We start from the raw sequence: 8,890 nt of genomic DNA on the forward strand, positions 1-8,890 counted from the left end.
CGTCGGTGAAACGTTATAAAGTTTGCTTCTTGATAGTCATAAAGGAATAGAACTGCTTTATCAAAATCAACATGAATTTGTCAGAATACCAAGGCAGTAATGCATTACCTGTCTGTATATTCGGCATTTGAATTTTCATCTCTTAATACTAAAATTTCCAGAACGTATTTGCGTATCTCTATTACAACGTTAGTATTACGTTACATTGTAACGTTATTCCACAACGTAACAACAACGTTGCAAATTAACGTTTTGATAACGTTATGCTTTGGACATTACAACACTTTTTGTAAATGATGTTTAGGAAACCACTTGTAGATCTACCATCTCGTAGTTGTTGTTTTTTTAAACATATATATCTATGAACGAAGTTATCTGTCTACTAAATGTTGTCTAAAGCAAAATTACAGTTAAAAACAAATTGGCGCGCATTTTTTGCGGCGTGAGAGCGACTGCTGAAAAGTTGAGCCTGTTGCCTCGTGAAGTGACGTCAAAATGACGTCACATTGTCGCGAAAGATTTGTTGTCACCAGCCATCTTAGTTCAAACTCACTCTGGATATATTACAACCAAGTGATTGTGCAGCAACGGGAACTGGACAGATGATCTGTGAATTCGGATAAGGTAAGATATTTTACAAAAGCAGTTTCCGCTTGTTGATATGTTTCTGTACATGCAGATAGTCAAATGATTTAAATGTATCGTATTATTCGGAAGTGGCGGGGTTTAGAATGCAGTTTGCCGGTCACTTTCACTGAGCTAAGCGTCAGTGTTGATAGTAATATTTGATACACAGAACGTGATGTATATAGAGGTGAAGGAAGCCCATGACTTTTTACCATATTATTATTTTATGGATACCAAGAGTAATTACCAAGGGCAAGCAGTAGGTATATATTTGACCAGAATTCAGTCTGGCGGCGTTTTGTGGTCGTCATATTATGTTCGGGTTTCGATCGTAAGCGTATAAGGTCTGTAGGCCTAAATAGGCCTAACGTATGCATCGCCTACTGACCACTGACAGTTATCGCCATTTCTTCCGTGTTATTTCTGAAATCTGAAAGTTTACATGTACTAATATTCTGACTTTTTGTGAAACAATGTGGCTCATTCAGGCCATGGGAAAGGTTGAGTAGATTTCTCTTATACAGCGAAGAGAGGGAATCAAAACAATGGAAGTATTTTCAGATCGACTCTCTGTAGGCTGCTAGTTATAGCCCTATAGTCTAAAGGCCTCAATGATGTTATGAAAAATTGTATTTTCGGGAAGAGACAGAAACATACTCGTTGTTCCCGAAAAGGCCCAATTAGCACTGACTGAAGTAGCCTAAATGTGGATCATATGGTTGTTGGTGCTGTCTATAAAGTTTATTTGAGCAAGGCGCTCATCATGGGTATTTTTAATATTTCCAAAAAAAAGAATCAATTCATCATTTTCCGATAACTAGATCTATGTCCGACTGTCTTCTAATGAAAACGAGCAAAAGTAAAACGAGTCTCGTCGCGCGCTATAACGGGGTGTTTGCGGTATTGTTCTCGCTGGTGATGATAAGCTAGTCGATAATCAAATGTTAAATATCACCATACATTGTCAGTGATTTGGTCATCGTTTGTTGATTATTAAGGTGAGATAGGTGTAGATCTAGTCAATGTGCACCAATGAAAAATACAATGGAATTGATAGCAACCATATTCGTTCGGTTTTCGATCTCCGTATGTTGCCAGGTAGGCTACCATACTACAGAATTATATTTAACGATATTGAACTGTATTATGTTAATAAACGTAGTAAGTATATGATACTTGGTTCTCTGAAACGTTTTCGCAATGAGAGAGAATAAAATGGTGATCGAAAACTGAACGAGTAAGTTCCAGTGCTAGCTACGAAATCGTACTGTAGCTAGATCTATATAAACAGCGCTGCGATGAAGATGTGAGTCGTAATTAGCTACAATGCCTGTCAAATATATCTGTTCCCGTTTGGATTCCGGTTTAGAAAAGGTCCCCAACAAACCATGTTTGTACTAACATGATTGTGTGTCATTGTACTCTGACAGAGGTTGTGAGACGTGGCTCACTATAACAATCACTGGTTTGTCAGACCGGTGTATATGTAAAACCAAATTATATTAGGTGTTTTTTTTATGATGGTACTCATAATTACTTATATCTGTAGCCTGAGTTTATTTCCGATCGGACCTTATACATGAAGACTTTAGATTTACAGTTTTCCTAAATTTTAGGCAATTATACAATGTATGTTATCTTTTTGTTTAGACTACAGATCTAAATGTATGCTTATTGAATATTGTTTTAGTTTTGACTTTTTTAATATGTTTTCGTTGCAGCAAGGGGGAAAATGTTACACGACCATTCCAGGAGATAAAATCAAGAATGTTGAATCATTGAGGAACACACCAAATAAACCGTGGGCTGTGAATTATGTTAACGTAAGTACAATTGTTTACGGTTACATTCCATTGTTTATATCCATGTTAATTGGTGGGGTTTTTTTTTGCTTGAAATGAATGCTAAGAATGTAGATCTATTTATATAAATCTATGCTCGTACCACGTTTTGTATTCAACCTGATTCTTGATGTCTCTGAATGAATGTTAAAATTTGTTTCCATCAGTCACTTGAATTATACATTATAGTTTGAATATTGATAAAACCTTATCTCGAAATGAATGTTTCTCGTCATATGAAATCTTTCAAATACCTGCTCGAGATTTATTAAGCTGTTTGTATTTCAGGGAAGTGGAAGTGAACACCAAAGAAAGAAGATTCTGGCATTCAATAATTTCGAAAAGTGTATACATTTTCTATAATCTAAAAATAATAAAATGTCAATGCAAATGTGTCTTGGAGTTCTTTGTTGAATGGTGACTTCGCATGACTGAAAGTTGAAGTATACTATATGGACTTGATTAGAGACCGACCATTTAATATTCAAGGAGGTGGGGACCTGGAACTTTTCTATGGAGATTACATATGTTTTCGGTCACAGCTACAAAAGCAGATATATGATTTTCTTTAACTCTATGAGCCTGAAGATAAGCACCTTGCACCTAGATCTATGTCATTTTTTTTGTGGCAGGCATATTTTTCACCAGGCTGAACCGTAATTATTTTTGTCAAGAATTTTCGGGGACAATATATTTTTTCGATAATATTCCAGGACCCGACCCTCCCCAGAAAATATCACATGGTCAACCCCTTACAATGTCTGCCATTCTTTTCTCCTTTTTTTCTTTCAGTACAAGCCTAAAGGGTAATGGTGTCTGACTTTGTTATAGTCAAATCATGTATCTAGTTAACAGCTCAGTGGTGTTTTTACATTTTGAACATTGTTAGCAAAACACGATCTAACTCACTGTTAACCGGGCTATTCGACGCCCTGGTTTTAAAATATTGGTAAAAGGTATCTCGAATCATACACATTCACGTGACTAAAGCATATTCTAAAACATTTCCGGAACAAGTTTTGGGGTTGTTTTTACAACATTTTAGTGTGGAATGGTCACAACCGTATTTCATCCTTGTAACACAAAGTTATTTCACGTCGTTGTGACAACGTCCATGGTAGTACACAGAATAACGTTGTAGGGACGCATTATTATAACATTGCCACAACGTAAAATACAACATAACCACAACGTCAAATACAACGTTCCCTCAACGTAAAATTACAACGTTCCCACAACGTCAAATACAACGTCATCACAACGTTGTGACAACGTGAATATGACGTAACACAACGTTAGGCCATGACGTTGTGACAACATAAATGGGAGTCCACAGAATAACGTTATATGGACGTAACATCCGCAACGTTGCCACAACGTAAACACAACGTTGTCACGACGTTCCTACAACGTAAAATACAACGTCATCACAACGTTGTGACGACGTGAATATGACGTAACACAACGTTAGGCCATGACGTTGTGACAACATAAATGGGAGTCCACAGAATAACGTTATATGGACGTAACATCCGCAACGTTGCCACAACGTAAACACAACGTTGTCACGACGTTGTCACAACGTGAAATTGTTAGCTGGGGAGACAGTGCCACAAAATACGTTTCGGAGGGGACACTGATGGCACAACCGATTCATCCCAAGTAAGTCTAGATATCTGTCCAGATAGTTTAAACTGGCTTCATTTCACCACGCTTATCCTTTTACGTTAAATCAGATTGAAAGTTGCGAAAGTGGTCGGGTGCGTCACGCTCATTGGGACCCTCGCTCTATTGATCTGTAGTCGTACATTGTAAATGGATATAGCTCGATTATATAATGTCTGTAGAAGCTCTATGCATAACTTATATAGAATGCAAACCGAATTTCATGCGTGTGACTATCTTGTTTGGTTTAATAAATTGTTTGTAAACAACGCTCTCATAAGATTGCTTCAGTTCTGCCTTGTAGTTGCAAAATGAATTATGTCTCGCGATTTTATATGAATGTCCCGGTGGGACAGAGGCCACGGTTATCCAATCAAAACGAATAAAACAAGGTCAACCTTGTACGACACACGTATGACGTTCAGAATTAAAAGTACTCATGGAAATGAAAAAACCCTGTTTTGCTGGATTTAATAATCGACACAAAGCATTACGTAGATGTAAATACGAAATAACAAAACAACTGGAAAAGTACTAGTCTGGATTTGCTAGTTTTATCTCAGTGCTCAATACAAAATGTACTTTACAGGAGGTAATTTGTAGGCACTTTCAACATTCAAAAATAAAACTAAGTCCAAATTGACATGGCAGAAACAGGCTATAGGCATTATGCAAATTAGCCTGGAAAAAAGTTATCAGAACAACAATAAAAATAACAGCTATGTTTATGTACATAATAATAATGACATGTAAGTTGTTGTTTGAGAAGGGAATATGTTACTTTTACGTTCTGATATTGTGACGATGATTCACTATCCCACAATGCCACTCACAAATCACTAACCACTGACAAATCACATGCACGTGGGTTTCAAGCACCTGTTTTCACCTGTCGTCAAGGTGTCATAGGTCATGGACATTCATCTTGATCTACTAACACCTGGTTATGCTCAGTTTCACAATAGTCTGTTTTGTTCATATTTTTACACACTTTTACGTGTAAAAAGACATAAAAACCTTTGATACGTTGTATTTGTGCCAAGGCCCAATTAGTACTAATTGAGTTGTTTCAATATTTATATATTTTGTATATTAACTGCATTTATTTAAAATCTGAGATCGAAAAAACAGGGTTTTTTTCCATTTCCGTGAGTACTTTTAGTAACTTACCACCTGCTTCTTCACCACGTGGGTAATAAATAGAGGTTATCGACGCGAGTGTGTTTGGGGATTGTAAATATCCTGCATTAGGAATAAACAAGGCCAAGGCTCGCTATATACTATGTTTATTCCTAAATTCAGAATATTTACCATCCCCAAACATACTGAACCTGACAACACAGTCTTCTGTTGCACGCCCTTTCAACGTCCACCAAAGCACCATTTGCCGCCTTTGGGACCGATACACACAGTTCAGTTCCACTGCAGACCGCCTGAGAATCCGCCGACCAAGAGTTACCAACCCTGCACAGGATCGCTACATTCGACTGTTCCACCTACGTCATCGCAATGCCACAGCTACGGAGACTGCAGGACGCATCCCTGGTTTGAGGAGGATATCGGACCAGACTGTCAGGAACCATCTTCGCGAGGCTGGAATCCGACTCAGAAGACTAGTTATCATCCCTGTTTTGCAACAGATCCATCGACCGCAACGCTTGCGTTTCTTCTTCACCGCCGAGATGGAAGACAGCGTGTTTATCGTCGTCGAAATGAGCGTTTTACCCCACATTGTGAACGTTAATTCGATAGTTTCGGTGGCGGGGGGCGGGGGAGGCATACCCTACAAATCGCGACATGAATCAAATTCTTCAACCTCACTTTCTTCCCATCATTGACCGCAAGAGGGAGCTGTTTCAACAGGATAACACTTCACCGCACACAGCTCGTGTCACGGTACACTACCTCATAATGCCAACATCAACGTTTTGCCCTGGCCGTTGAGATCTCCAGATCTCAACCCAATCGAACACCTCTGGGATGAACCCGATCGACGAGAACGTCAACGTCAGAACACGCCGCAGACACTCCCACAACTGGCCAACGCGTTACAAGCAGAATGGCGCAAAATTCCGCAGAATAGCGCAGAATTCCGCAGGAGAGAATTCGTACACTTATCCAGTCCAGGGGATGCAGAGGCGTGATTGATGCCCGGGGCGGTCACACGAGATACAAGAGTTCAGCGCAACCTTGTGGCCTTATGTGGCATGACAATGAACAATTTTCAGTGCCTTCGTACACCGACAACATGTGACTATCGAGCTCCAAAATTTTATATTTCTATCTATACACAAAGAAAATAAGTTAAGCACACCCCTATTTCTGAACCATGACAAATGGCAAAAATCATGGCATGGGATGACTGATCACAGGAGCTGGGCGATACCAATGTCATCGGACAGAACAAACATTTGACAAGATAGGTGAGTTGTGATTGAAATTTACTGACAAAAACATCATGGTAACACAGGTACTGTTTTGGACCTTAGACAATACCGTATGGTGCTGCAGGATTAAGTAAACGAGTTACGTTTGATGTTTCATGCGAAAATGTCCCATATTGTGACCAAATCCAACCTGCAATCATGAGAGATACACTCCCAAACCATTGCCTTGCCGTATGCAACAGTCGGTTTAATGTTCCTGGGGCTGTAGGCCGTGTTCCGGTGCCTCCAAACTCTCGTTCTTCCATCAGTGACGTGGAGCAGAAAGCGACTTTCGTCTGACCAATGGATCCGTCTCTAAGTTCTCAGATTCAAGTTCTGTCGCGCTATTCATCATGCTAAACGAGCAGCTTTGTGGTGATCTCTCAACAAGGAAAGCTTTATGACTTGTCTATCTCTCAGTCCTGCCGCTTTCAGTCGGTTCCTGACGGTTCTGGTGCTGAAACGACGATTGGGCAACCACAGCTGTTTCAGACGAGTACTTGTTAAAAAGAGTTCTCGGCGTATGAGACGGAGAAGGTCCCTGTCTTCGCGATGAGTCGCCACATGATCTGGGACGGTCCTGTACATCACCGGTATGAGCATGTTTCTCGACTAAACCCCAAATTCCGACCAATGGCATTACAAGATATTCCTGCGTTATGCATGCCGATTATTTGCCATCTTGTGGCGTTTGATTATCGCCTTCGTGCCATGGCCACACAATGTCATGGAATAACTGTTTAAAACCGAGCTTAAGAAAGCAATTTTAACGTTTGGATATACTGCTTTTAGAGATACTCGAGGGTAGCATGCTGCACGGGCGTACCATGCATGGCACGTGAGCTTTCGTCACGCATGACTGATTACACCATCTCGAGAAAACATAATTCTTCCCGTAATTATATCTTTCATGACTGTTACAAATATAAGGACCTAACAATAATAAAATATATGAGGCTGTGCTTAACCTTTTTCTTTGTGTATATGATATTAAATTAAATAGATTGACTTTATTAGGTACAATAAATTTACTAAAAATCTACCTGTGCGTGTCTTTATTTGAAGAGTGTATATGGAATAATCTTGAACTCGATGTTACTCTCCACCCCACCTCATTTTATTTTTTTATTAATGCGTCGATATGAGCCTAACCTGGAAAACATCTTCATATGCCTTCAAGTGACAGGCAAAATTCCGAAAAACTATAATGTTATGCATGTCATTAAGTTGCTTTTACTTAAAAAGGATCCTGCCCATTGACAGATGTGTTAATGAACGCGTAAATTCCATGTTTGTTACTCATTTTCCGCAGGGGTATTTGGATAAGCTTGTAATCCATACCGTATCATGGCTGAAGTTTTTTTTTTAAAAATGTAAAGTGACAACAAGTTTCCGACACAAATTTGTGCAGCAGCCAAATCATTGACGCAGCGCATTGCCTTGCAAGAGTTATCTCCCTTCAGCAATCGGCTTGTCTTTATTGATAAGAAGACGAAATACTTATGTTTCTTATCCTAGAAGAACTTTCAGCGGGAAATAAAAGTTGCAATAATATTTTCTCACAATTACGACTCATCAAGGTTAACACTGAAAAGTTATCATGAATATGCGAATAATATTATGATGAAAGAATAAGTTCGCTGAAAAGACACACACAAAAAAAAGAAAAACGATTTAATCGGTTTAATATGGTATTGTCAAATAAAGACCAGACAGGACTACAAAGTGCCCATAAAGTCGGTGTAATCAATGGCATATATACGCTGGTCACAGTTTGAACAGATTTGGGGAATTAGCTTGTCCACGGTCTGGTGGTCATGACCAGCGTAGGTCTAGACAATGTGTTAATGTAATCATCAAGGGCGGCCATTTTAATTAGCGGTGAGTTGTGTATAGGGTTACATTCTATATATAGAACAACTACACCCAACAGTGACTGCTGTAAACCAGCTTTGATTCGTCACGTGACCTCCACCAGAACCCGGTTGAGGATTCAAGGAAAGAATATATTTCAGTATTGACCAGTGGCGGATCCAGGGTGGCGTTTGGTTGTTTGTTTTATTAAAGTATCAGGGTAATACAGAGTAATCGCAGCTGTCATATATCCATGTTTCATGTTCTTTAAGGGGGCACGGATGGCCCAGTCGTCTGAGGCGCCGCGATTCGCTGTGAAGAGTTGCGTCCCTTGAGCAAGCCCAAAACCTATGATTGTGGGTTCGAATCCCGGTTCACCCCGATTATTTCTAGGTTTGTCAGCACCACACCCGTGCTCGTGGGTTTCACCGAAGTGGTAAACGTCTGAGACCCGCATCACTTTGGGCTTTCCTCCCA

At 39.6% G+C, this 8,890-nt stretch overlaps 1 long non-coding RNA gene across 1 annotated transcript; it reads left to right on the plus strand.

Moving 5' to 3' along the window:
• The first annotated feature begins 497 nt into the window (after positions 1-497).
• On the plus strand, positions 498-2,846 carry LOC125374511. The gene is made up of 3 exons (XR_007218639.1): positions 498-624; positions 2,349-2,450; positions 2,757-2,846. It is a non-coding gene; the product is annotated as an uncharacterized LOC125374511 (long non-coding RNA).
• Positions 2,847-8,890: the final 6,044 nt, after the last annotated feature.

The sequence above is a fragment of the Haliotis rufescens genome, unplaced genomic scaffold (assembly GCF_023055435.1).
Source record: "Haliotis rufescens isolate VD_foot unplaced genomic scaffold, xgHalRufe1.0.p SCAF_58, whole genome shotgun sequence".
Taxonomy (NCBI): domain Eukaryota; kingdom Metazoa; phylum Mollusca; class Gastropoda; order Lepetellida; family Haliotidae; genus Haliotis; species Haliotis rufescens.